This window comes from Pelodiscus sinensis, chromosome 21 (assembly GCF_049634645.1).
Source record: "Pelodiscus sinensis isolate JC-2024 chromosome 21, ASM4963464v1, whole genome shotgun sequence".
Lineage (NCBI taxonomy): Eukaryota > Metazoa > Chordata > Testudines > Trionychidae > Pelodiscus > Pelodiscus sinensis.
Genome location: NC_134731.1, coordinates 20,622,805 through 20,650,134, shown reverse-complemented (window position 1 = coordinate 20,650,134; position 27,330 = coordinate 20,622,805). Strand labels below are relative to the sequence as shown.

Here is a 27,330-nt window from a genome sequence, read left to right as displayed (position 1 = left end):
AGCGCGGAGCCCAAACTGTCGCTTGCGCCACTTGCTCCCACGCGGCAGCCTGGCTGAGCAGGGCAGAAGTCAGCCAAGCGCCACGGTGGAAGGCGAAGGGGGGCGGGGCAGTGACGTTCACGGCCAGGGGGCGGGGCCTGGAGCTGCTGTCATACTGCACGTCACCCCCGCCCCCTTGGCACCTCAGAGTGGCCCTCGGCTGACTTCTGTGCCGCTCAGTTGGGCCATCGTGAGGGAGCAAGTGGCCGTTTGAGCCCCGCACTCCCCATGCAGCACGGGCCGCCCAGAGGGAACAGCCAGCATTTCAGCAACAGCACCCCCCAGAGGGAACAGCCAGCATTTCAGGCAACAGCGCCCCCCAGAGGGAACAGCCAGCATTTCAGGCAACAGCGCCCCCCAGAGGGAACAGCCAGCATTTCAGCAACAGCACCCCCCAGAGGGAACAGCCAGCATTTCAGGCAACAGCGCCCCCCAGAGGGAACAGCCAGCATTTCAGGCAACAGCACCCCCCAGAGGGAACAGCCAGCATTTCAGCGTTACAGACTCTCAGACACTGGGCTACTATATATATGATAACTGTGCTGTGTAGACACCCCCTGACACAGCCCATACCGGGGACCCTTCTGGGGTCTCATGTTATGGGCTTGATGCAAAAGCCACTTGCTGAAGTTCTCTGGCCTGGGAGGTCAAACTAGATGATCAGAATGGTCCCTCCTGGTCCAAAAAAAAAAACTATAGCTACTACTATCGCTACTACTGAACAGAGTCACTCCTTTAGCTCAGTGGTAGAGATCTGTACTATGGGCAGGGCTTGACAAACTATGTAATCTACTCGCCCATGGTGAGTAGATTACAACCCGGAAGAGCCGGATTCGGGCGATCGCCGGAGAGCGCGGCTGGTGAGCGGGGCTCGCCGCGGTTTGGCGAGCCCTGACCATGGGTATGAATGTAGTGGGGTCAAACTCTGTTAAATCCCAAGGGAATGGAGGGGCGCTGCACAAGAAACATGAATTTACACCTGAAAAGCTGCCAGCATGGGTCAGATTTTTTTTTTTTTAAACTATAGAATTAAAAAGCAATTTCAGGTTTCCCTGCCAGCAAATTGAAAAGCAGCAGCCCTATCGTGAGGACCAAGCCCCTTTATATCCTTTCACACTTTACAATTAAACAATTCACAGATGACAGAGCAAATGCTCAGGGATACCAAGACGGTGGAAACTTGTTAAACACAAATGGCATAAAAACTGTGCGTCTTCTGCAGGCCTCCTGCTTTAATGGTCCATAACAGAGTCTGCAGCGCAGTTTTCACTGTGTTCTGGCATCTTTAGTTTTGGCTTGCAGGGAATGCATCCCCTCACTACATTTACTCCTTTAACTATTCAAATCATGGCACCTGCAGCTAACTCGTGGCAGACAGAAGACAGATGGTAGAGCTGAACCTGTATTCTTTGTACAACAGCTATTAGTATATTACTCTGAACTATATTACTCATTTTTTTGCTCCTTCTAACTCCAAAGCATCTGATACCTTATCCAGTCAGGGTCTAGACTACAGGCTTTGTTCCAAAAAACTTCCCCTGCATCTAAACTGCTACTGCATTCTTTCTAAAGTAAATCAAAAGAATGTGGCCATTTTTTTGACTGAGGAAAACTTTGTTTTATGAGGAATAACACCTTTTTTCAAAAGTGCTCTTTTAAAAAAAAGGCGCTATGTAATGCAAACTGTGCTTTTTCGAAAGACAGCATCCAGACTGCCTGGGTGCTCTCTTTCGAAAAAGCACCTTGCTTTTTCGAAAGTGCTGATTGTAGTCTAGACGCTCATTTTCAAAAGAGGCTTTTTGGAAAGTATCTTTTGAAAAAGCCTCTTTCAGAAGAGGCTTTCAGACTAGACATAGCCTCAGAGAGAGTACACTGGTCTTACCCGCATGGCAATCCATCTGTTCCTGTGTACTTAGATACATGCTGAATTGACAGAATTTCTTAAATGGGTGTGCTATTTATCAAACGAGCGTGCCATCGTAAGGTGTAGTTCTCTGAATTAATGGCAGAGTTTTGGTTGTGCCAACACTCCATGTATAAACAACCGGTCTCATTATATGCTGAAACATGTGGTTAAAATTCTAGCCTTTTTCTGGAAGATTAGTGGCTGCTTTTTCAGTCCAACTTCAAGACAGTCTGTTATTTGTCAAAAGTGTTATTAACTTAAGATAGGCATCAGTGAAAATACTTTTCTTCCTAAGCCTTCTCCTTCAGGGAACACACAACATAACAGCTTCTGAGGACCGGCAGCTCACCTGGGATGTGACTGCAGAGATAAAGAGAATTGCTCATTAAGATTAAAGCATCTTAACTGTGCTCATAACCGGCCTCTCAGAGATAGAAATGAAGGAACATCAGTCCATCATTTAAAGAAACAGCTCTGCAGTTGGACACTAGGAATTAAGATATCACTCAGAGAGAGACAGTGGTGGGGGAAGAAAAATCAATCGGCGAGTGTGATGGGTCACAGTTAACTGTTCTCTGTTCTCACTAAAAGGCAATTTATAAGGCTAGATAAATCCACTCTGGTTATGCTCCTGAGTATATCAAACTCCAATACAAACACAACACAGACCTAATGTTCAGCTGTTAGGCTCTCAAGAAATGCTCTGCATTAAGAGTGCAATGCGCATGAAAGAATATGGCACAAGTCTCTTACCCCGAGAGTCTTAAAAAGGAAAACACAGAGAGGAGAAAAAAAACCCATTGTAGTTCAGCTGGGGCAATTTATAGAGTTAGTGACAGGGAATGACTTCTCCCGTAATGTATGAACCAGGCAGCTCCACTGATCTTCCACTGAGTGGCAGATCATTGATTTAAGGGGCAATCAAAACTCTAGGTCATGCAATTAATTATTTTTAAACAAGAGCGGGGGAGGGAGGGGGGTTCAAGACATATAACTATGCCCTAAAGGAGGACAACTCACACTCCCTTTGTGATCCATTTGTAATCAGAACAAGGCAAGGAGCCAAAAAAGAAATCAGGTGCATTTATACCCAGAAAGCAGAAAGAGGTGAAAACTGGGGACACTTTCAGCCTGACCGTTAGAAGAGGAAGAACGCCTGCTGTCAGCCCACTTTCAACAGAAAAGCCCCCCAAAGGCCATCAGAAAACAGCATACCTCTTCAAGGTGCTCTCAGGTGAACAGCTTCCAAAATCCATGTTGTGGGGCCAGGGACGCAAACTGGTTTGAAGAAGCTAGAGCAACTGCAGCTACTTGGAGAGACAGAAGATAGCACAAGCTGTAATTAAAAGAGTCCGAAGGCTCTTTTTTTAAAGTGATTTAAAGAGCTAGAATCCCACTTTGGTTTTGTTGCTCCCCTAGGAGCGATCTTCTCTCACTCCAGCCCATCAGCTGCAGCAGTACAGCAGAGTCTGCAGAGCCGGCTGGCAATACAGTGAGTGGGGGGTAAGCAGCAAGCACGCTTACCCGGCGGCGGCAGCAACAACAAATTGTAAATGGAAGCTATGAGGCCTAGGCACGGAGGCTAGCAAGCCATGAAGCGTGAGCTGCGACGCTGGCGGATATGTCGACGAGGTGACCCGGAGCATACGAGGAGCAGGAGGGAGCGAAAGGACACTCGCAATCCACAAATGCTTTCCAGCTTTTTCAGGTTGGGATCAGGTTTCTTCAGCTCTGTTCTAGTTGCTAAAATGCTGCATCTCTTTAATATCAGTGGAGCTGACCCTGAAGCCTAGGGCAGATCCCTCACTGAAATTTGCTGGCGTTTTGGCCAGTAAGCGGTCCAAACACAGTGAGGGGTAAAGGACCCTGCAGCTGAAACAGATACAATTCCCATGCTTTCGGCCTGGCAAGCACGTAGATGAGGCCTTAGTTTATCATCATCTTGACCCCTTGTCATTTACATCTGTTCACGGGGACTTGGAAAAGCTCCCCCTCTGATCTGGAAGCACTGATTCTGCCCACGGCAGTAAGGAATCAGACCCAACATATGCACTGATTTCTAAATGCGCCTATTACAACAATACTTGCTCTTCCTTGGGTTTCCCAGGCTACTCCTTCAGCAAGTAAAGTCGGTCCTTCAATTGTTCTTGCAATGGATCTCAGAATTCCACTGTACAACATTCCTTAAAGCGACAATGTCTCCATTTCCTTAGGCATGGCAGTTATGCTAGAAGCATGTTTCCTAACTGTGCTGGGTCGTTTTCTCACTTTTGCCCTAGCAAATAGCTCCTGGAGATTTCCTGTAAAGTACTGAATATTGAATCAGCACACTTCAGTCCTGGTTTTGCCAAATCTTGAGTTTAAAAAAAGGGAGTGGAGAAGCAGGAAAAGAAAGAATGTTCCTCCTCTTTCTTGTTGGGGATTTCTTGAAATTGCAGGAAAATTGCAAAAAATGCTTGCTTGAATTTGAGATTGTGAACCAGTTCCAAGCTCCTGAGATAATTAGCAGCTTAGAAACGAATGAAGAAAACCAGCGGAATGGAGGAACTAAGAGATGGGAAGAAAGAGTCACTCGTTACTTGTGGGTTTCATTCACATTCCAGAACAAATCCATCAACTGTAGAGACGGGCCCACACTGCAACGTTGAGATTGAGGGGCAAAGTTCTCACTTTCTGATCCATCTTTTGGCTTCCTGTTGCTTGTGCTGTGAGCGGAGCTCTTGGTAACATCAACAGGCACTCCTAGCAGAGAACCAGCGTATTATAACACCACATTATAGAGGAGAGTTCTGCATAATGGAGAATTTAGACCTAAATTTGGAGTCTCTCCATTCTCCTTGGATTGAAATAGCTTCCATGAATTTACAATAACTTCTTGACACCCATCTGGCTCAGAGAATTTGAGAGAAAGCAAATTTGGAGCCAAATTTCCACAGGAGTCAAGCATCCAGAGTTTCCATTTGCAGCATCTACCTGACCCTTCTAAAAATCAGTCCCTCTAAAATATCTGGGGCCTGATCCAAAATCTAGTAATTCCTCTTGACTCCAAATGAGCTTCAGATTACAATTGTCGCACTGCTCTGGAATACTGGTAACCTTCCTGTCTGCCTCTGATTCTTCTTTCCAAATTCACTTGGAGCACAGATGTAATTTCCTGAGCTAGCTAGCCCCCTTCCTCTGGTGGGGGTAAACCATCAGCTGTAAGTTGCTAGTTAAATATGTTCCTTGGAAAAGCCTGGCACAAAAGCACTTTGCAAAACAGAGGTAAAATGCCAGAGATCCAGGCCTCCAATCTAACCGGAGACGCGGTGCTTTCTTTTAGAAGTCTCGGGGAACATCTACACAGCAGCGTTGTTTCAAAACAAGCTATTGCAGAATAAAAACTCTGAAACGGCGTATTTCAAAATAGCGTGTCTCCACTGCCAAGGCCCATCAAAATAGTGTTGAGCTGTATTGAAATAGCCTCAATCATATTTGAGGCCCCCCTGGAAGTACTTTGAGCAGGGCAGCAGGACAGAAATCACTTTCTGGAGCTGTGAATTGAGGCTGTCTGAGGCTTGTGCTTAAAGGGCCGCCCTGTACAGCCGTGTCTCAGGCTCCTCTCCTTCACCTACCTCCACGAGGGACAGCAAACCCATTCCACTGCCTGCTCTAGTTACCCTTGCAGACACCACAGCACTCGGCCATGGAGCCAGCCCTGCTGCAAAGCAGTCTCCAGCTCCTGGACCTCCAGGTGCAGTTACTGCAAGCTGCCCTCGTGGCACCGCAGAACCAGGACCTGCCATGCCTGGGGGCACCTCCTCACCTCCCTCCACGTGCTACACATGCAGCACAGCCCCTCCCACCCTGCTCTGCGCACCGGGCTTCCGCCAGTTCCGACTGGTGGGACCGAATCGTCATGGGAAAACCAGCAGTGGCTCCAAAATTTCCACATATGGAAGGCCACCTTCCTGGAGTGTAAGTGGCTCATCCCTGCCCTCAGGTGACAGGGCACCCACTTGCGACTCGCCATCCCCCTCTAAAAACGGGTCGGCATCATATTTTGGAAGTTGCCGTGCCAGACAGCTACCGCTCCGTCTGGAACCAGTTCGGCAGGGGGAGATCGACCATCGGGGCCGTGCTCATGCAGGTATGACTCTATTGGGAGAGGGGTGAACTGTTGGAACGGTTGAAGTCTCCCTCCACCTCAATGCGGGCCCTGTGGGGCCTGCCATTGAAATGTTCCTTGCTGGGGTCCAGGTGTCAGCGTAGGACTTCATAAGCCCGGGCAGCAAAGGGCAGGCTGCATGCCCCACAATGCACATGGGCATGTCCACGTCCCTGACTTTGATGGTGTGCTCAGGGAAAGATGTGCCGGTAGGCAGCTTCTGGTAGAGGCTAGAGTTGCGGAAGAGCTGGTGGTGGTGGAAGCTCCCTTCCCAGGAGGTTTTCCAGTCCCGGCGTCACAAAGCCCTGCCGGGGGAAGGGGTTAGTTGAGGCTGGGCCTGGTATGGTGGGGGAAGAGCAGTTGGTCTCAGGGACCTCTTAAGGGCTCCTGCAACCCTGTGATTCTCTGTCTCGTTCTCCGGGCGGTGAGGGCCATCAACGCCATCCTACTGCGCAGGGTCGTCCTCCTGGGCGACATGGACCCCATCGTCGCCAGCTTTGCCGCCATGGGCTTCCCCGACTGCGGGGGCACCACTGGCTGCACCCACATTCCCATCCGGGCCCCTGACCATCAGGCATCGCCCGCAAGGGGTGCTTTTCCATGGTCCTGCAGGCCATCGTGGACCACCATGGATATTGATGTGGGGTGGCTGGAGAAGGTGCATGCCGCCCAGGTCTTCTGCAACTCTAGCCTCTACCAGAAGCTGCCCACTGGCACATTTTTCCCTGAACACACCATCAAGGTCAGGGACGTGGACATGCCCATGTGCATTGTGGGGCATGCAGCCTGCCCTTTGCTGCCCGGGCTTATGAAGTCCTACACTGGACACCTGGATCCCAGCAAGGAACAGAGCCCGCACTGTGGTGGAGGGTGACTTCAGCCGTTTGAAACGGGGGTTCCACTGTCTCCTCACCCAGCTGGGCTGCAGTGACCAGAACGTCCCACAGGTGGGGGTGGTGTGTTGTGTCCTGCACAACCTGTGCAAGAACAAGGGTTCTGCCAGGGTGGAGGGGCAGAGGCTGAATAACTCACCAGAGCTTTTGAGCAGCCGCACATGGCTGCCATCCGGCAGGTCCCTCAAGGGGCCGTGTGCATCTGGGAGGCCCTGAGGGAGAGTTTCAGACAAGGACGCCTGTGAGACTCTCCCCTGGGCTTTCCCACAAGGGGGCCTGTACCATGCCCCTTTGTGCCTTTCCTTCCCACCCCTCCCTTCCCCCCCACACTCTCCCTCCCCTGCAGGTACAAGAAGCAGACTTTGTGGTTTGAAACAATGAACTCCCTTTTATTTTATCTGACTAAATAAATCTGGGGAGGGACTGGGGAAAGAACCTGGGGGGAAGAGGGAGGTGGAAGGGGGAGGAATGGGGAGGTGGGGCTCAGGGATGGGTCTGGGAGTGGCACCTGCCTCTGGTGGTCCCACTGCCTCTTGTGTGGGGGACTGGAGGGTCACGGGGGGAGGCGAGGGGGAGAAGTCAGAGGGGCAGGAGCAGGGGTGGGAGCAGAAGCTGGACCGCTCAATGGCAGCGGCCAGGTGATCAACGGAAGCTGTGTATGCCGCACTCGTGCTGCGTGTCTCTTGTGCCAGCTCCTGCCAGGGGGGTGCTCCTGATCCACTTCCCACTGCTGGTCCTGCCACTCCAGAGACCGCTGGAGGCCACGCAGGCAGGTGACACGTTCCCACTCCAGGTCCTCATGGGCTCGTCCGTGGCGGTGGCTCTCGCGGGGTCGGGAGGCTGGCGCGGGAGGTGTTGCAGGTGCCTCACTCCCAGCTGGCCCCGCTCTGAAGAACAAAGAAAAGAGCAGTCACTCCAAGTGACAGAGTGCCTGAAACCAGCCCTCCTCTCTGAGCCGACACGGAAAGGTCTCTGTTCAGACGATGTGCTTAGAGCAAGGCCTCTGTGGCCTACACAGCAGGCCCCTTCCCGCAGGGGAACAGATGTTCCCCGGGGGAGCCTCGCTACCCACATGTGCCAGGGAAAAGCAGGCATGAGAAGGTGCCAGCCGGGCCAGGAGCTTGCGGGTGGGGGTGGGGGGACGATGGAGCGGCTCGGCTTTCCTCCATGCCGTGCACGTGCTGGGTCTGGCAGTGGTGGCATCCCGCAGGGAGAGGAATTCTATCCCTGCCCACTGGAGGAGAAGGGGAGGGAGGATGTAAGTGACTAAGCGACAGCAAAAGCTTCTTAGATAGTCAACACACTAGTCGACTAGCCGCTTCCCCCGCTGCTGCCTCTATCAGAAACTCCAATGCTCACCCACCATCAGCTTCCTGCTCGGTTACCACCAGCTTCCTGCTCAGCCGCCCCCTGCTCCCCCGGCTCTACCTTCCAATGGTGCCAGATGCATCCCTCCAGAAGCTGATGGTGGCTCTTGTACATTTCAGAGTGGACATACTCAGAGTCTCCCACTGGCCCCAGGCTCCATGCGGCGTTTCAATCCTGCTGGGGCTCTTGTACATCTCGAAGGCGGAACACCCCGCAGCACTTCCTCCTTTGAAAAGTAGCAACAGCAGAAGCACCCATATCGACTAATCGAATATTCGCTGGAAATTCCATCGACTATTCGATTCGTTGATTCATCTAGTTTTCACAGCCCTGGGGGAGGAAAGAGGAGAGGAGTTATGCATCAGTGACAAATGCCACTTGCCAGGGAGGGTGCTTCCGGGGTCCCCTCCACTTCCTTCCCCTCCCAAAAGGCTCCCCTAGCAGGGGCTCGGTGTCTCCGCCTCACGGTGCTCGCCCGGGAGCAGAGGCTGCCCCGCAAGTGCAGGCCTCACTGCGTGCCGTGTGCAGCGCTGCTGTCTGTGTGTGTCCATGACCCCCGACTCCGTAGTAGCGGCTTGTGGGAGGAGGGTGTCTCACTGCAGAGTTGGGAGTAAGGCCGGCCTCTCCACAAACCCTGTGAGCAGAAGCACAAGGATCCCCTATGGCCGCCTCCTGGGCTGTGCCCTGGACTGGCGCTCCTCGTGCCTTTGTGTGCACCGGCTGCCGCGCGAACCTCAGGCCGAGAAGGCTGAGCAAGGAGCATGCAACCCCCCCCCCAACCTGCCGCTTCCCCCCCCCCCCCCCCCCCCCGTGTGTCTAGGGAAAGTCATGGAACTCGCTTGATGGGCCTGAGCCCTCTTCGTCCAAACCCTGGACGACATCCTGGGAGGGGGGAACTGGCTCCAGGGATAGGCTGAACTACTGCTCCTGCTCCTCCCCAGCCGCAGGCCCACCCTCCAGGAGAGTGACAATAAGCGTCTCCAGCCCAGAGTCCACAACAAGGGGGGAAAGGCCTGACCCCTCTCCCAGGATGCAGTGGGGCTGGTCGAAGTAGGGGCAGGTCTGGGGTGCTGCCCCTGAGTGGGAGCTGTGCTCCCTGACTGTGGTGTAGGCCTGCGGGAGTTTTTACTTCCATGCGCACCTGCTCCTGGGTGTGTGTGTCCCCTCTGGCCCAGACCATAGACATCGGCGTTCCTGCGCCTGGTGCAGAGAGGGGGATATGCTAGAGGTCTATAAAATCATGAGTGGTGTGGAGAGGATGAATAAAGAAAAGTTATTTACTTGTTCCCATAATAGAAGAGCTAGAGGACACCAAATGAAATTAATGGGTAGCAGGTTTAAAACTAATAAAAGAAAGTTCTTCACACAGCGCACAGTCAACCTGTGGAACTCCTTGCCAGATGAGGTTGTGAAGGCTAGGACTAGGCTGTGTCTAGACTGGCCAGTTTTTCCGGAAAATCAGCCGCTTTTCCGGAAAAACTTGCCCGCTGTCTACACTGGCCGCTTGAATTCCCGCAAAAGCACTGTCGATGTTGTGTAAGATTGTCAGTGTTTTTGCGGAAATACTATGCTGCTCCCGTTCGGGCAAAAGTCCTTTTGCGCAAAACTTTTGCGGAAAAGGGCCAGTGTAGACAGCAGAGATTTGTTTTTCACAAAAAAGCCCCGATCGCGAAAATGGCGATTGGGGCTTTTTTGCGGAAAAGCGCGTCTAGATTGGCACGGACGCTTTTCCGCAAAAAGTGCTTTTGCGGAAAAGCGCCCGTGCCAATCTAGACGCTCTGTTCCGAAAATGCTTTTAATGGAAAACTTTTCCATTCAAAGCATTTCCGGAAAATCATGCCAGTCTAGTCGTAGCCTAACAGTTTAAAAAGAGCTAGATAAATTCACGGAGGTTAGGTCCATAAAAGGCTACTAGCCAGGGGGTAAGGAATGATGCCCCTGGCCTCTGTTTGTCAGAGGCTGGAGAGGGATGGCAGGAGACAAATTGCTTAATCATTGTCTTCGGTCCATCCTCTCTGGGGCACCTGGTGCTGGCCACTGTCTGTTTCCCCTGTGGCTGCAACTTTAAGAGCCGCAGGGGAAGGGGACTATAGAGTTCTGATGGGAGGGGACAGAGAGGCCACAAGGGCACCCATGAGAAGAAGCCCTGGAGGCCAGTCATTTCAAAATCATCTCAGCATCCACACACACCCTATTTCGAAATAGGCGTAATTCCTCATGAAATGGGTTACCGATTTTGAAATAAGAATCCCGTTATTTCGAAATTATTTCAGAATAACGTTATTTTGAAGTTATTTCAAAATAACGGGTGTGCTGGGTAGCCGGGCTCACCTCGTTATTTTGAAATAACGCTGCTGCGTAGATGTGCCTTCAGAGACATTCAGTAGCTGTTCCTTGATTATAAATCTGGGCACCGATGTAGGTGAATTTGTAGGATCTCGAATGGGAGCTCACCAAAAAACGAAAAATACATGTTCATGTGATTTGACTTGTCTTCATCCCATGGCCCGGCACATTGTCTTTCCAGCCTAAGATTAAACATATCATGAAATATTAAGCATTTAAATTAAAGAACCCAACCTGAAAGTTTAAAACTGCATCACATACTGAAGTGTGATACAAATGATAGAACTAAGACAGGCCTTCATGTGTGGAATCTAATTTCCCGATAAGATCCTTTTGCTGACAATGTTATCACAGGCTTCTCTGTAGTCACCACACTAGTGGTTTGATCAGATAGTCAGGAATGTGTTATCAATTAAATAATGGAGCTTTTAGAGGACCGTTCAGCATTGCTTTCGTTCCTCAGCTTTGAGTGCAAGCTAACAGATTTTTTTTGAAATGGGTCATTCATTCAATTCTTCCCAGTTAGACTGGACAAAACATTAAAGACACCGACTCCCAGATAACTGGTTAAGAGCCCTGTTAAATCTCAAAGAACATCTCTGAACTTTGAAAAATGTCTAAAATCCAGAACTGAATTGAACCAAAATCATAGCAAACACTTCAGAACTGAGATGTGAGACTCGTTCCCTGGAGCCCATCATTAATTAAATCCATATTAAAAACAGTTCTCATTTAATGCGTAATTTAATGTCTTGCTATTTCTATTCATGGAGATTTTGAAAAAAAAAAAATCAAACAAAACTTAAATACGGTGTCCAATTCATATGACATTATCTCTTTAAGCAATGAGGTCTGCTGGGGTACGTTCAAAGATGAGAGATGTTTGTTTTAATATACAGGCAAGCCTTGCAACAATGCACACGTTCACGCCGCAATTCTTGTGCTTCTCAGAGTGGTCTCATAGCTTTGGTGTGCATCACACTCTGCATTAAGAGATAGCGAACTGCTCACAGTGTCGTCAGCAGCTGAATTCTTTATTAGTAAACATTTATCAGGTTATTGCGCTTTGGGAGCCAGAATGAACTACAGGTTGAAGCTCTCTAGTCCAGCACCCTTGGGACCTGACCGGTACCAAGCCAGAGAATTTGTCGAACCATGGGAGGTCAATATTGTCTAGCAGCATTACCAACACTTACACTGCTTACTGGGCTCTTAGAAGACATTAGGGCTACGTCTACATAGGCACCCTTTTCCGAAAATGCTTAAAACGGAACAGTTTTCCGTTATAAGTATTTCCGGAAAAAGCGCGTCTACATTGGCAGGATGCTTTTCTGGAAAAGCACTTTTTCCAAAAAAGCATCCGTGCCAATGTAGACGCGCTTTTCCGCAAAAAAAGCCCTGATCGTCATTTTCGCCATCAGGGCTTTTTTGTGGAAAAGACTACTGGGCTGTCTACACTGGCCCTTTTCCGGAACAGTTTTTCCTGAAAAGGACTTTTGCCCAAACGGGAGCAGCATAGTTTTTCCGCAAGAACACTGACAATCTTACATGAGATCGTCAGTGCTTTTGCGGAAATTCCAGCGGCCAGTGTAGACAGCTGGCAAGTTTTTCCAGAAAAGTGGCTGATTTTCCGGAAAAACTGGCCAGTCTAGACACAGCCACAGTGCTCTGCATTCACTTCCCATTTTGCATGTGTGAAACTGATTGTTCCTTCCAGTGTAAGCTCCCTTATAAAAATTCTTGAGGTTCTTATTCCATATTATTATAACCCTGGGTGGGAAAGGAGCAAAGCTGAGCAGTGAGGCAGATCTGGGAGCACAAGGCGGTGACAGGTGAGGATAGATACAGTTCGCAGGACGTGTTTATGATAGTTAATATTAACAGAACTATGTAAATTCTTCTCCAAAGCCGCCTCTTTATCTTTCATCTCTCTCTTTAAACCTGACCTGCCACGCTGCCTGCAAATCATTGCCATGTCCAGTAGACTAGGAGAGCTGAGACTTCTGCTCTTATGCTAAGCCTGGTTCATTTTGTGTTGTTACCTCATCTTTCCCCCACATGCCTTTCCTGTCGCAGCTTGTCGGCCATCTCAAATGTGAACTCTCCAGGGCGAGAAGTCTCTTCCCTCTCGCTCTCATGGATTTGAAGGCCAGAAGGCACAACTACGATCATCTAGTTTGCTGCATAACACAGGCCAAAGGCATGCACCCGCGTTACTTGTCTGCACAGAGCCTGGTGGAATGGGAACCGAACAAATATTCCCTCTAAGATGCGCAGCGGCACGGCAGCACAGGCGATTCATCAGCCCCACCCAGTCAGAGGGCTCAGGGCTTCATGGGCGGAGCTGATTGATCACCTGTGAAGCTGTCACCTGTGACTGTACTGCAGCGCAGCTTAGAGCGAACACTGGAACTAACCTCAGAGGTCTCCATATGCAACCATAATAAATATTAACAATCATATTAAAAGGGGCTGAAGTTTGTTTCGGGTTTCCCATGTTATGCGTGTTTCCTGTCACGGGAGCAGGACCGAGCACATCTGTTCATGAGGGCGAATGAAAGCCTGAAAGGCAGGATTAGGCTAAACCAACAAAACCAAGTATAGACGTTTCCCATGTATATTTATTATACAAGTTTCATTCTGCTAGTGAAAAAAAGGGAAGGGAATAAAAGTTACCAGAAAACACACCGGCTGCGTCTAGACTGGCAAGTTTTTCCGCAAAATCATCTGATTTTGCGGAAAAACTTGCCAGCTGCCTACACTGGCCACTTGAATTTCCGCAAGAACACTGACGATCTCATGTAAGGTTGTCAGTGTTCTTGTGGAAATACTATTCTGCTCCCGTTCGGGCAAAAGCCCTCTTGCGCAAATCATTTGTGCAAGAGGGCCAATGTAGACAGCACAGTCCTGTTTTGAGCAAAAAAGCCCAGATGGCTAAAAAGGTGATCGGGGCTTTTTTGCGCAAAAGCGCGTCTAGATTGGCACAGACGCTTTTCCGCAAAAAGTGCTTTTGCGGAAAAGCGTCTGTGCCAATCTAGATGCTCTTTTCCGAAAATGCTTTTAACGGAAAACTTAAAAGCATTTGCAGAAAATCACACCAGTCTAGACGTAGCCGCCCTGTTTGACTTTTCTGAAGACTTGAACACCTTGTTTGTTTTACCCAAGTATCACAAAGGGTTGTTTAGGATTTCCAAAAGAATTTTGAAACAAAAATATAATTAAGCATAGAGTTGAGCCCATTCTTAACATTTTTTTGTAAATTTGCCCCCTATCCTGCACTTAACTGGCTTAGCAAATTGTTCTGGCAAACAAATGTGTCTGAAATCTAGACGTGTTATAAGCTCTGTTCTGCATATCTGGGTGAGTGGGTATTTGACCAATTTCCATAACAGATTATTATTTTCAAAATGCTGGTTGCAATGATAAATGCTCCAGAACAATCATAGGTAAGAAGATATATAAAAACAGGTTTTAAAGAGGCAAATTTTCTGTTGAGTAAGATACTAGAGTCACTGACCAAGAGGAAAAATGCCAGGAATTACGGTTTATATAAAATATCATCTTCTCCTGAAATGTTGTGTTCGGTGCCAGTCACCCTATTTGGGAAGCAGAAATAGAGGCGGTCCACAGGGAAGTGACAAGAATTAGAAACCTGAAAAAGCATCTATACGATGAGAGACTATAAAGTCTGGGAACATTCACCTCTAAGGTAAGATGAGTAAGAAGGGACAAAATAAACATACACAAAATAATACATTATACAGAAGAGATAGGCTGGGTGCTATATCTCACTCGCAAGTGCACATTCAATTAAACTGAATTTAAAATTGACGGCGCAATTATTTTGCACAGTTAAGCCTTTAGAATTCAGTGCTACAAGATTAATGAGGTCAAGAGCTTTGCAGGATGTATAAAAGGATTGGCCATCTATATGAATAACAAGAATATCTAGTTAACATAGGGATTTTTTTTAGAGGAGGAGGATTTTGGGAAGGATATAAACACTCTTACGTAGAGACTAACAGATTTATTACATCAGACTCTCATATGGTTTAGGAAGAAACTTAGTTCATAGGAGGAGTAATCCATAACTGCCTGCTGAAGGGTAGATTTAGTCAAAAAAATTAAAAACCACACACAAAAAATTGGGAAAATGTTAATACCATTTTTATTACATTTCTCCCCGCTTAAATCAGCAAGAGAAGTGATTGGAAATTTCCAAAATTTCAAACACTTTTCCAACAACATCAAGAATATTTTCATTTAATACATTATGGTTTTACCCCAACCAAATCTACTGCTGAGCTGAACCTCTTTTGCCAACTTTTACTGGTGAGTAGAGGACAGGGGAGTAGATGGAGCGCAGATGGAGGATGTTAAGGAATAGGTACTTTGCTAATCATGTCGTTGATACAATTTGGATCGACGACATGATTAGTCAATAAGGGGAGGCTTGCTCCAGGACCACTGCGCCTCTGCATTTTAAAGGTAGTAAAGCTGCCAGGCTCTTACTACTACATTTAACATGCAGAGGTGCAGCCGTCCCGGACCTGCGCCAGCTAAGACTGCGGGGACCCCCACAGACAGGGTCTGCTGCAAGAGCAGTGTCTGCCTGTGGAGAGCCTCAGACCACCATGGGTAGAGGCTGCTTCGCAGCAGCCTCCTCTACTTTCCCCCTCCCCCACTGCCTCAGATAGAAGCGGGGGGGGGGGGAGGGGAGAGAGGTGGCACCAGCTCCTCTTTTCACCCCCCCCCCTCAATTGCTTCCTCTCACACAGAAGCAGCAAGGGGGAGGGGGAAAGTGAGCAGGGGAGTACTCCACTTGACTGCCTGCTAAGCTTATGCGAGTAGTCGACTACTCGCTTATATCCCTACGTCAGACCTGTGCCATTATAGCAATTCCTACATGCCTCTGTGCATTGTCATAGGGTTCCTGCTGCTTCATTGCTTGCCCCGGGCCAAGAGTCACCAGCTACAACCACAAAACCAACAAAGACCTGGGAATAGAACAACTCCCTTTATTATCCCAAAGGGACGTTCGCCAGCTCTCTCTGTGGCACGTTCCATGGCTTCCCCAGACCCCTTCCATCTCTCCATTTCAACGATTCTTTAGTCTGTATGGCTCCCTTTCAGCATGACTTTGAGCAGCCTGCAGGTCCCATTCTAGGGTGAGCCAAGAAGAGGGTTTCATGTTAACAACAAGACAGCTGTCGATACACAAGCTGTATGCACTTCTCATACCCACACCCCATTGCAATCAGTTAGTGTAATTTTCAATCCACACTCACTTAGGAGGAGAAAATGTTTTTGCATGATAAGGAGGCCACTGAAACAATTTTCCACTCCATGTGATTGCAAAATCCTGACTGTAGGAAGGGTTTTACTGTCACATTTCTGGCTTGAGCTATTTTTGCTGTTGGGAGCTCTTACGCTTGTGGACATTCATGCAATTGCAAATAATAGTCCAATGGCGGCGTGATTGCAGGCTCCCACTGGTCTATACAAAACCTCATCCTTGACTCCAGTATCCAAAGAGCTTTTGCAATCACCAGTTAGGTTGTGTGAGCTTCTGTATCTCTCTTAAGTGACTTTGAGGACTGGGGATGGAGGCGGGAATCATTAAGCTCTGCTTTGAAGTGAAGCTGTTCTCTTCCAAACATTAAGCGAGATTTAATGCTAACAAATTATGTAGCTTGTGTTCAGCCATAAATAAAATAAATCAAATCAAATTCTCTTACACATACATCTGACATAGGCTTGTGAACAGGAGCTAGAGTAGGAAAGACTGCAACCCATACTTGACTGTTAACACTTCAAATGGATCCAAGGTATTTGTTTAAAATAAAAGTGGTAAGTGAATTTGACGGCAAAGACTAATTGCATGTTTATAACGGTAGGAAAGCTTTCCGGGCTGGTATTTTTTAGTGCACGCTGGGGATGCAGTACTACTGTGAATGAAATCCATTACCCACAGGATGTTGCCAAGAACAGCGTGGACTCTACCTTCGCTTTCTGTTGCCATGGTGAGCAGAGCTGCATCATCCTTTCACAATGGAAACCCAAAACTGGGCAAGATCTGGTGTAGTCTGGGCTTCCAACCTGGAAATGAATCCAGCAGCCCTCCTTGTGGAAGTTGGTTGGGGTCCACAGCAATGTTCCCTCCAATTTTTTCCATCCACATGTGGAATAAATGTATGCATTCGTGCCAATGAGTCAAGGAAGTATGGACTGGATAAATGGACTGTAAGGTGGCTAGAAAGCTGGCTAGATTGTTGGGCTTACTCAGTAGTGATTGACAGCTCAATGCCTGGTTGGCAGTAGGTATCAAGCGGAGTGCCCCAAGGGTCAGTTCTAGGTCCATTTTTGTTCAACATCTGGATGAGGGGATGGATTGCACCCTAAGCAAGTTTACAGATGACACTAAACTAGGGGGAGAGGTAGATATGCTGGAGGGCAGGGATAGGGTCCAGAGTAACCTAGACAAATTAGAGGATTGGGCCACAAGAAATCTGATGAGGTTCAACAAGGACAAGCGCAGAGTCCTGCACTTGGGACGGAAGAATCCCAAGCATTGTTACAGGCTGGGGTCAGAGTGGCTAAGCAGCAGTTGGACAGCAAAGGACTTGGGGATTATAGTGGATGAGAAGCTGGATATGAGTCACCAGTGTGCCCTTGTAGCCAAGAAAGCTAATGGCATATTAGGGTACATTAGGAGGAGCATTGCCAGCAGATCTAGAGAATTGATTACTCCCATTTATTCGGTACTGGTGCGATCAGATCTGGAGTATTGAGTCCATTTCTGGGGACCCCACTATAGAAAGGATGTGGATGCATTTGAGAGGGTCCAGCAGAGGGCAACAAAAATGACGAGGGGGCTGGAGCACATGACCTACAAAGAGAGGCTGAAGGATTTGGGCTTGTTTCATGTGCAGAAGGGAAGAGTGAGGGGGGATTCGATAGCAGCCTTCAACTTCCTGAAGGGAGGTTCCAAAGAGGATAGAGAGAGGCTGTTCTCAGTAGTGACCAATGGCAAAACAAGGAGAAATGGTCTCAAGTTACAGTGGGAGAGTTCTAGGTTGGATATTAGGAAAAGTTATTTCACTAGAACAGTGGTCCCCAATGCGGTGCCCGCAGGTGCCATGGCGTCCACCGGGCCATTTCTGTGCACCCGTCAAGTGATCGGGGTCAGCCCTGCCCCCGGGCACTTGATGCATGGGCGGTGCCAGCCCCAAGCGCATGGTGTCTGGGCGTCCCCGCCCCTGGGCACATGGCGCAGGAGCAGCGCCGGCCCTAGGCGAGCAGCGCGTGGGTGATGCCGGCTCCTGGGCATGTGGCTCAGGAGCGGCGCTGGCCCCGGGAGAGCGGCGCATGAGTGGCAACGGCATTGGGCACGCAGCATATGGGTGCCCCCGCCCCTGGGCATGTGCACAGCCCTGCCCCCGGGCACTTGTGCAGCCCCGCCCCCAGCTGCGTGTGCGGCCCTGCCCGAGTGCCCAGCACGTGAGTGGCCCCGCCCCCAGGTGCCCGGCAGCCCCAAAAGGTTAGGGACCACTGCACTAGAAGGATGGTGAAGCTCTGGGATGGGTTCCCTAGGGAGGTGGTGGAATCTCCATCCCTAGAGGTTTTTAAGTCTCAGCTTGACAAAGCCCTGGCTGGGATGATTGCGTTGGGTTGGTCCTGCTTTGGGCAGGGGGCTGGACTCAACGACTTCTGAGATCTCTTCCAGCCCTGGGATTCTATGTGCACCGAGGCATGTGTGGAAGTGAACCATCAGTAGTGAGCACGTGCTGCCAGCTATGGGTGCTCTGCTACTCAGCAGGGTGGTACCGGAAGCTCTCCTCGGTGGGCACCCCAGGGCATAGCTTACAGGGAACACTGTCTACCCAGCATGTACTTCGAAATACAGCGCTGTTCCGACACGTCCCGTACTCCTTCCTTTGAAATAATGGGCGTGCTCAAAAGATGCGGAATAGCTATTTCTCTGGTATCTCAGAATAGCACAGCAGTGTAGCCATAGCCTATGGATCCTGGCTGTCCAGGAGCCAAAATGACCTTGCAGTGAAATTTAAAGCAGTCCTAAAACTGTAGCCAGTCCAGAGGCATTGTCATGTCCAAGGAGGTAAGGGGAGAAAATGGCATCCTGTGGCAGGAGAATCCAGCATTGACATTTTATTAGAGGCGTATTCTGGTTTCTTTGCATGCTATAATGCTAAAGTTACTCCCCAGTTTCAGCTGGCTTCCGTATTGGCTCCAAAGAACACCCAAAACCATAACACCAAGGGTGTGTCTAGACTACAGGGTTTTGTCGACAAAAGTAGACTTTTGTCGACAAAAGTATACCTGCGTCCACACTGCCTTTGAGTTATGTCAACATAATGTTGACAAAACCCAGCAGTTTTGTTGATGTATGTAAACCTCATTCTACGAGGAATAACGCCTTTTGTTGACGGAGTTCTGTCGACAGAAGGCATTATTGCATCTACACTGTCCTTTGCGTCCACACGGGTATGTCGACAAAGCGGCTTGCTTTGTCGACAGAACTGGATGCAGTCTAGATGCTGTTTGTCGACAGAAGCTTTGTCAACAGTATCTGTCGACAAAACTTCTGTCGACAAAGCCCTGTAGTCTAGACGTACCCCAATTGCACAAGGTGCAAACTCCTCCAAGATTGTGCTGCAGGTCACGCAAGTGACACCAACAGGCTGTGATGTAGGTGAAATCACTGAGGGAAGCCAGTGCATCAGTGTTATCCCAGGGAAAAGTACAAAGAGGCCAGACTGTCCTTTGCAAACATCTTATGCAAAAGGCCACCAGGAGTTAGGAGCCTACTTGCCATTTGTGTCTTTGGCAACGTCCTCCCCTCATGCTCAGTATGGAACTTTTTCTAGGCCAGAAAGAATCCACTTACCTTGATTTAGGATCAAATAGTAGCTGTGGAAAAGGGAGGCAACCCAAACACAAGATCATGCGTGTTTTCCAGAGTTGGACGCCCTGCTCATCTGGCACTCTGATATCATGCCTACCAGGCAGACAGAGCCTCTTTCACTCCCATTCCTCGGCTCCTCCTCAGCAGGGTGGAGAAAGTGCACCGTGACCAGCAAGATAATTCTCTCTCATTTTGCACCTGTTGTGCAGAAAGATGCAGTATCAACGTTAATCTGTCCCAATTCATATGCTAATAGAGTCCCCAGGAAGTAAATTGTGAAAGAAGGTGCATGCAAGACAATAAAAGGTGATTTTTCACGGGTAAATCAAGGGAGAGGCATTGGGCACCCCGGACAGGAATCTAAGGAGTCCAGTAATGCAGTGAGTAAACTCCTCTTGGGGGAGGCTGTTATGGGGCTTGATGTGCAGTGACAGAAGAAAGAGGGACGTCCCAAGCTAGCGTGAGCGAGAGAGGGAGAATGAACCCATTTGTGGGGGCTTTGAAAGCAAAGAGTTAGAGTCGACTGATGCTCTCGGGAGTCCCCTAGTGCCCAGTATTGTTACTGATCCAGGCTCTACTCGGTGTTAATCCACCAGGGCAGTTTTGTAGAATTATGGAGTGTAATGGCTGCCTGCAGCCCTGGATCTCTGGCACTGTCCTTTTTCCTCTGCTGTGCCAGCATCCTCCTGCGTCCTCCCCTTTCTAAACCATCACAGGCGAAAGCCACAGTGCGACGTGAGAATCCTCTTACACTGAACTAAAGGAAAAGACGTTTCCCTTGTAAAACCCTGTTCTTAGGCTAATCCTGAATTTACATTAAATAGGAACGATCAAATAATGGTAGGACTAGGATTTGACGACTGCTAATAGCTTCATGCAGAGCTTCCCATTCACATACGCAGGATTACATCAGTCCAATTCAGGAAGGGAAGAACAGAGATTAACCACATCCCTTCATCAGGATCTTTTTCAAAGCTCATCATTCCCTCCACCCTACCCTAATGGCTCCCGCCTGTTGCCCCGCCCATACTCTGCCCCAGGCTCCACCCCTAATTTGCCTAGACCCTCCCCCTCGTGTCTCCCTCTTCTCTTCCCCGCCCTGCACACCCTTTCCAACCATATCCTCAAACTCAAATATAGCAAACAATATTTGGAAAAAAAATACTCTAACATTTCTTTCTAAAGAAAATGGAGCATGTTTCCTGCTGTATGCCAGATTGTTAGGATGACCATCTGTCCCGTTTTTAACAGGACACTCCCCTCCCCTAGTTAAGCCCTAATGAAGATGTCCTGACTTTTTTTTTTAAAGAATGGGCCAATTGTCCTGGAGTACAAGTTTAATTCTTATGTGAATGGAAAGAACAGGGACATCGGCTAGCTCTCACACTACCTTCCACATCCTAATGACTTAACCAACCAACCAACGGAGGTGCTAATTGTTCTTAACAGCCTCTTGTAACTACTTGAATAACCTACTCACGGTCTCCTTTTTTTCCCTCCTCCTCCACCCGGCTCCCCTTCCCTTATTTATTCTTGAATCTGGACTTGTAATACTTCAGTCATCTGTAGAGGTGGGCGGTGCCCACGAAAGCTCATGCTACCATCTTCATGTTTTGTTAGTCTGTAAGGTGCTACCAGAATATTCGTTGTTTTAGTTTTTCCTGTTACAGACTAACTCGGCTACCCCTCCAAAGCTTTTGTCCTGCATTGTCAGCTCCAGCGCGCCCCCCGCTGGTCAGTGGGTGTCAGTGCAACCATCAGCCTCCTACTTGTGGCTGGCAGGTGAATGCAGCAGGCGGTGGCCAGCAGGTGGCGCTCTCAGGCAGGGAGACAGGCAGCCAATAGGCGAGGCCGCCTGTGTGCAATAGAAGGGTCAGGGGATGAGCGAGGGATGTGCGTCACCTCAACCCATGTGCACCCTAAAGCAGAGATTCCCAAGGGGCTGGGGGGAGGGGTCTGTCAGCTCTTTCAGACGGCAGGACTGAAACCCAACTTCTGCTGTGGGGCTTGAAATCTTCATGCCCAGTGGCCTCTCCCACACTGAATTCCTAGCACCCCCAAGCTGAAGCCCTAATCCATGGTGCACCCTTGAATTCCCAGTACCACCTAGGCTGAAGCCCTGCTCCTTAGAACACCCCTCCCCCCAGGAAGCGGTCCGATCCTCACTGTGCCCTTCCCCCCCCATCTGAAGCCCCAGTCCCTCACACTTCTCTCCCCAAAGGACTGAAGCCACTAGCTCTGGCCACGCCGGCAGGGCTGAAATCAGGCACTGAGGGGGGAATTAAGGAACAGGAATTTTGCAATGCAGTCAAGAATTATTATTCAATACCTCTGAAGTACTTGGAACACAGGAAACCTGCCTTTGAGAACACAGACAACTTAAGTGGTTCTTGTGGAGAAGGATGCTGATGTGAGATAATGTACAAAGCAGCTTTGCCTTTGCCACACAAGAATTCCCACCCTAGAGGACATGACAATAGACGAGAACCAAACTTTTGACAAATGGACACATGCAGACCCAGTCCTATCCTGTCACATGTCTGATGGGGACACTCAGAAAACCCCCATTTCGGACAGAGGGTGGAACGTTTTTGATGGACAATGAAGCAGTAGAATACTTGGCTTTGGAAAGCATGTGGAGCTTATTTTGTGCTTGCCAGGCACCGTAGCTCCTGTTGAACATGTCGTTTCAGTCCGACTACAGTTTGGTCAACTGAAAAATGAAGCCTTGAAGTTTCTCAGAGGAAGGCTATTTGATTTATGTGTGTGAAGTTTGACCTAGACTGCTACATTCTATGACGAGTTGCTAAAAAACAAATAGATCCTTTGAAAAACGGATTTACATGACAAATGCAGTCCACAAGAAGCATCCCACTATGGAGGAAACAAGATGAGGACAATATGGGCACCTCTAAAAAGCAGTAACCACTTAATTGCAAATATGTATTTTCATTTTTTTCCTTTTATTAGTTACTAGAGGATCCACCCAGAGTTGCCCGGGTCCTTGTGGAGTTCAGGGTAGGAGGTGGTGGATGTGCCAGTCTGGGTTGGGAGCTGGGAGGTGTGAGGGGGGACTCAGGGCAGAGGGTGGAAGGTATAGGGGGGTTGAAGGGCAAGAATGGGGGTGCAGAAGTCAAGGCCGGGGGGCTCAGGGCAGAAGGCATGCAGGAATGGGGTTCAGGGCCCGGGGCTCAGGGTAGAGGGATGGGGGGTTAACAGAGCTGCCCATTGTGGCGAGGGTGGTGCTGCTCCATGAATGCTGGGAGGGGTGGTGGCTTATCTCAGGGGGCTGGTGCTGCACTTTCCAGCCCCCCACATAACATTCAATATTATGGAATACATGATACAGCTCTTCCCTGTTTTACATTTTTAATCAGCATTTCTAAGCTAATTTTACATTTTCAAGTGTTATCATTCCAGATTACTACATATTTAACACACTGAAACAAAGAATTTTAAATGAATCAGTCAGAGCAGTTTACTGTGTTTATAACAAAGTTCATTGCTTTCAGAAAAAGGGAACACTAATTTATTTTGTGTGATTTCCATAACAATAGACATGTTTATGAAATGTCACCATATGTTTATGTTAAAAATATGTTTCCAAAGATTGTAGGCATAACAAAGGATTTTATATTTTACTTAGGTACTGATTTTGGTGGAGGGCACTCTTAAAACTAATTCCCCAAACAGTCAGAAGTAAAAGAAAGGGAAACTCATTTGTCCAGGTATCTGGAAGAAAAGGGACATTGTTCCACAAAGGGCTCTCTTTAATAGGGGGTAAAAGGTGAGCAGGGATAGGATAGACAGAAGGGCTACATCTACACAACGCATTTATTTGGCAGAAAATATGATAGAGGGACTCATTAGCATAAGTTGCAACATCATTAGCATATTTTCTGCCAAAAAAAAGTGCCGTGTAGACGTAGCTGTGACGGGGTTTTCTGGGTGCGAGCACCTCGCCCCTTCTCCCCCAGCCGATCCCGGCCCTAGTCTGGGGAGGGGGCGGGGCCCAGCGTACCCACCGTCTGAATTGGACTCTTTGGTCGCCTCACCCGGGGTCTTGGTAATAGTGTCTAGCTGTGGGGGCGATCATCCCTCAGCCCCCCAAGGGACTGGGGGGGCTCGGCGACCCCTTCGTCGGCCTTTCCTGCTCCTTGACTTGGCGGAGTAGGAGAGGGTTGTGGCGGGGAAGGGAAGTGGGGGACCCGGGCCCTCCCTCACCTCCGGGTCCCAGCCCAAGGCCCTAAGCGGAGGTCAGCGACCGGTTGTCGCCCTCCACGGCGGACGGGGCTGCGGCCCTCAACTCGTCCACCCACGGGCGCCAAAAGGGTCCCGCCTCGGGCTCCTTCCACTCCCCGCTGACTTGTCCCGCTGGCGGAACAAATTCAGGGTCACTCACCACGCCGGAGTTGTCGGGCCCGTCCCAGGGCGAGCCGCCAGCTGCCAAGTCCGTCTCCCCGGGTTGCCCCGAGGGCTGGGGGTTTGGTGCTCCTGGACTCCAGGGTGCCTGCCGTTGCGCTCCCCCCCCGCCCCCCCCTTGCCGGGACGCTCCCGGCTGTTATAGTCGCAGGAGGATGACGTCGGGGCGGTAAGCTCCGCCCCCCCTGCGTCCCGCCCTGCGTGGCAGTCCCGTCGCGCTCCCAGGTGCTCTGCTGGAGCGTCATTCGGGGTGGCCGGGGCGGCTGCTTCCTGGCCGCTCGTGCTCCGCCCCGCCTCCCGCTCCCCACTCTTGTCGGCGCTGCGGGGCGTCCAGCCCTCAGCGCCGCCACCTCTGTACGCTCGGCAACCGCCGCGGCCGCTTTTCCCGCCGCGGGGGGGGGGGGGGTTCCCCCGCGGGTTCAAGTGCGGACCCCACCGGGTCCGTCACAGTAGCCAAAGAATTTGGAAGCAAGTTTTTGTACTACAGTAATAATGTGTACTATAGTCATTAAAATTAAAACGTCTATTTTTAAAACTGAAGATCCAAGCAACTAAAGACAAAAGCTGAATACTCAGATTGTGAATCTAAAATCTAAGCAAGGATTTTTAGGGGTGTGATTTTACCATCTTCAGCAACAAACAAATGAAATATTTAAAGCAAATTTTACACCTAAGACGGTGTTGACGTAGAGTAACGCACCACTGCTTTAGTCAGTAAATTCAGAAACTGACAGTATATACCTCTGGATTGGCACATGCCTGGTAAGTGGCTTCATTACCACATAATGGCTCTTTATAGTGTCATGCTAAAGGTCTGGCAAGTTGGAAGCGTTTTCACTTTTAAGTTACTAGATCCACTGGAGGTGGAGGGGAGGGGCAAACCAGGCTGCTGTGGGAGCCTGCAGGAAGGGACAGGACAGACATTGGAAGAGGAAGGAGGTTGAGCACAAAGACCCTTCCCTCGTATACCCGCCTCCCCTTCCCTCTTATACCCGCCACCCTTGCCCAACGAGCTGTGTGTATGTTTTAAATAAGAGGCGCAAAGGAAACATCTTGGCAATGACATGCAGAGAGGAGCAAGCATTGTGCTGATAAAAATTAGGAAGACGTGTGGCCTTTCCAAACAGCTACATCACCTGTGTGAACAGAATGGGGCGCTGTGGGTATAACAATGGAGATTAGCACCCGATTAACCTGGACCGTGATGTGGGTGGAACACAATGAAGATTTCCTGACTTACCCAAACAGGCCCATCCCAAATAGGGGATTATTTGTGGAGATAGCTGTGGGACGCTCCGTGCTGAGAAATCCTCCTTGGCCACTGTCGGCAGACAGGATACTGGGCTAGGTGGACCTTTGGTCTGACCCAGTATGGCCGTTATTATATTCTTATGTTCTCCTTACACCCTCCTCCTCTTAAGGATGGAAGGAGAACATCGGAACATAAGAACAGCCATACCAGATCAGACCAAAGGGTGGGTCTGAGCCTGATGAGTGGTCTCAGAACTTTGCTCCCAGAGGATATGAACCAGGTGCAGGAGGAGAAGACATCTGCCACTTCCAGTTACTCTTGTAGCTTCTGGCAGCTCCAGTCGAGCTTGCCTGACATCCTACCGAACCATAGTACACTGCAAATGCCAATCCAAGTCTGTACATTTTATTCAGATTGCTGGAATGATTCCCTGCAAAGAAAGATCCGTAAGAGCCACCTCTGTCGAGGTTAGAACAGACAGGCGCTGTCTGTTCCATTCGAGAGCTGTGTGCTGGAAACCCTGACTTTTCTAACAGACTCTCAATCTACAGGAAAAGCTTTGAAGGAATGATGGAAATTTCAGGGCAGCAGCACTGTCCCACAATAGGACGAGTTTCTGATGAGCATTTCCCTTCCGTTTTTGTTGTATTATTGCCGTTCATTGCTTATGAACCTGCTATCAACACTGCAGATACCCAATGGTCAATTTATCAGCTGAGCATCTCATGCACAGGGTCTTGGGATGCTGTCCATCAGCAAAATGCAGATTAATAGGTTCTGAGACCAGACAAGAGGCCTTTCTGACCATCCACTCTGACCTCCAGTACAGCACAGCCCAGAGAAGTCCATCCAACGGTTCCTGCATTGAGCCCAATAACTTATGCTCAGCCAGACCATCTGTTACAGAGAGACCACCCCTCTGATTTAAAATGCATGTAAACATGCTGCAATATAAGGCTGCCGCCTGAGAAAAATAAACGACTAAAACTGACGTTTTACAGGACGTTTAAGGGAAATGGAAAAGACAGAGGACATTTTGAAAAAGGAACCTTCAGCAGTGGGGAATGAGGGTGTGTCTAGACTACAGAGTTTTGTCGACAAAAGTGGACTTTTGTCGACAAAACTATACCTGCGTCTACACTACCGCTGAGTTCTGTCGACATAACGTCAACAGAACTCAGCAGTTTTGTCGACGCTGGTAAACCTCATTTTACGAGGCATAACGCCTTTTGTCGACAGAGTTCCGTCGACAGAAGGTGTTATTGCATGTAGGGTTGTGTCTAGACTATAGGGTTTTGTCGACAAAGCAGTTTGCTTTGTCAACAGATCTGAATGTAGTCTAGATGCTCATTGTCGACAGAAGTTTTGTTGACAGATACTGTCAACAAAACTTCTGTCGACAAAAGCCTGTAGTCTAGACGTACCCTGAGTTACAAACCCAGCCTAGGGCTTGCCATAGTTCTTGTCTTTCCAAATAACATCGATCGGCCTCTATACTAGGATAACTCATGTAACAGGAGGATAACTCATGTAACGCCAATTTTTTAAAAAGGCTTCAAGGGCAATCCTGGCAATTAAAAAGCAGCAAGCCTCACTTCAGTACTTGAGTTGAAAAAACTATAGTGAAAACAGAATGATCAGACACAGATGAGCAGAGCATGTTAGAGAAGAGTCAACACAGCTTTTACAAAGGAAAACCATGCCTCACCAATCTATTACAGGTTGAACCTCTCTAGTCCTTGGGACCTGACCAATGCTGAACCAGAGAATTTGCTGACCCACTGAAGGTCAATACATTAAGAGTAAATTAGAGCTAAATAACAGCACAGAACACTGAGAGCCAGGACTAGTGGTTACAAACAAACTTTATGGGACTGTGGGAGACTTGGCCACACCCATGATAAGTGGACGCCTGGCTAACTAAAATCATTCCAGACCATGGATGTGTGCCGGACTAGAGAGGTTCGACCTATAGAAGTCTTTGAGGTCAACAATCAAAACAAATGGTAAGAATAAATGGTCAGTCTTGAG

The 27,330-nt window shown here is 49.1% G+C and overlaps 1 protein-coding gene and 1 long non-coding RNA gene across 4 annotated transcripts in view; both read right to left on the bottom strand.

Annotated features, from left to right (window-relative positions):
• The window catches only part of CALN1 (calneuron 1), a 319,581-nt gene extending 315,527 nt beyond the window's left edge, over positions 1 to 4,054 (bottom strand). Inside the window, exon 1 of the mRNA XM_075905109.1 lies at positions 3,161 to 4,054. The gene's annotated coding sequence lies outside the window, so the exon portion shown is untranslated. The remainder of the gene's footprint in view (positions 1 to 3,160) is intronic.
• Positions 4,055 to 7,373: 3,319 nt separating this feature from the next.
• LOC106732348 (uncharacterized) lies at positions 7,374 to 26,100 on the bottom strand. 3 transcript variants are annotated; one of them, XR_012897148.1, is made up of 6 exons: positions 24,028 to 26,100; positions 19,608 to 19,823; positions 10,685 to 10,881; positions 9,495 to 9,553; positions 8,349 to 8,683; positions 7,374 to 7,872 (listed from the first exon to the last, which is right to left on the bottom strand). It is a non-coding gene; the product is annotated as an uncharacterized LOC106732348 (long non-coding RNA). The 3 variants fall into 3 exon arrangements; XR_012897149.1 differs by having other exon boundaries at positions 8,484 to 8,683; positions 24,028 to 26,097; XR_012897147.1 differs by having other exon boundaries at positions 7,374 to 8,683; positions 24,028 to 26,099.
• Between the last annotated feature and the right edge of the window lie 1,230 nt (positions 26,101 to 27,330).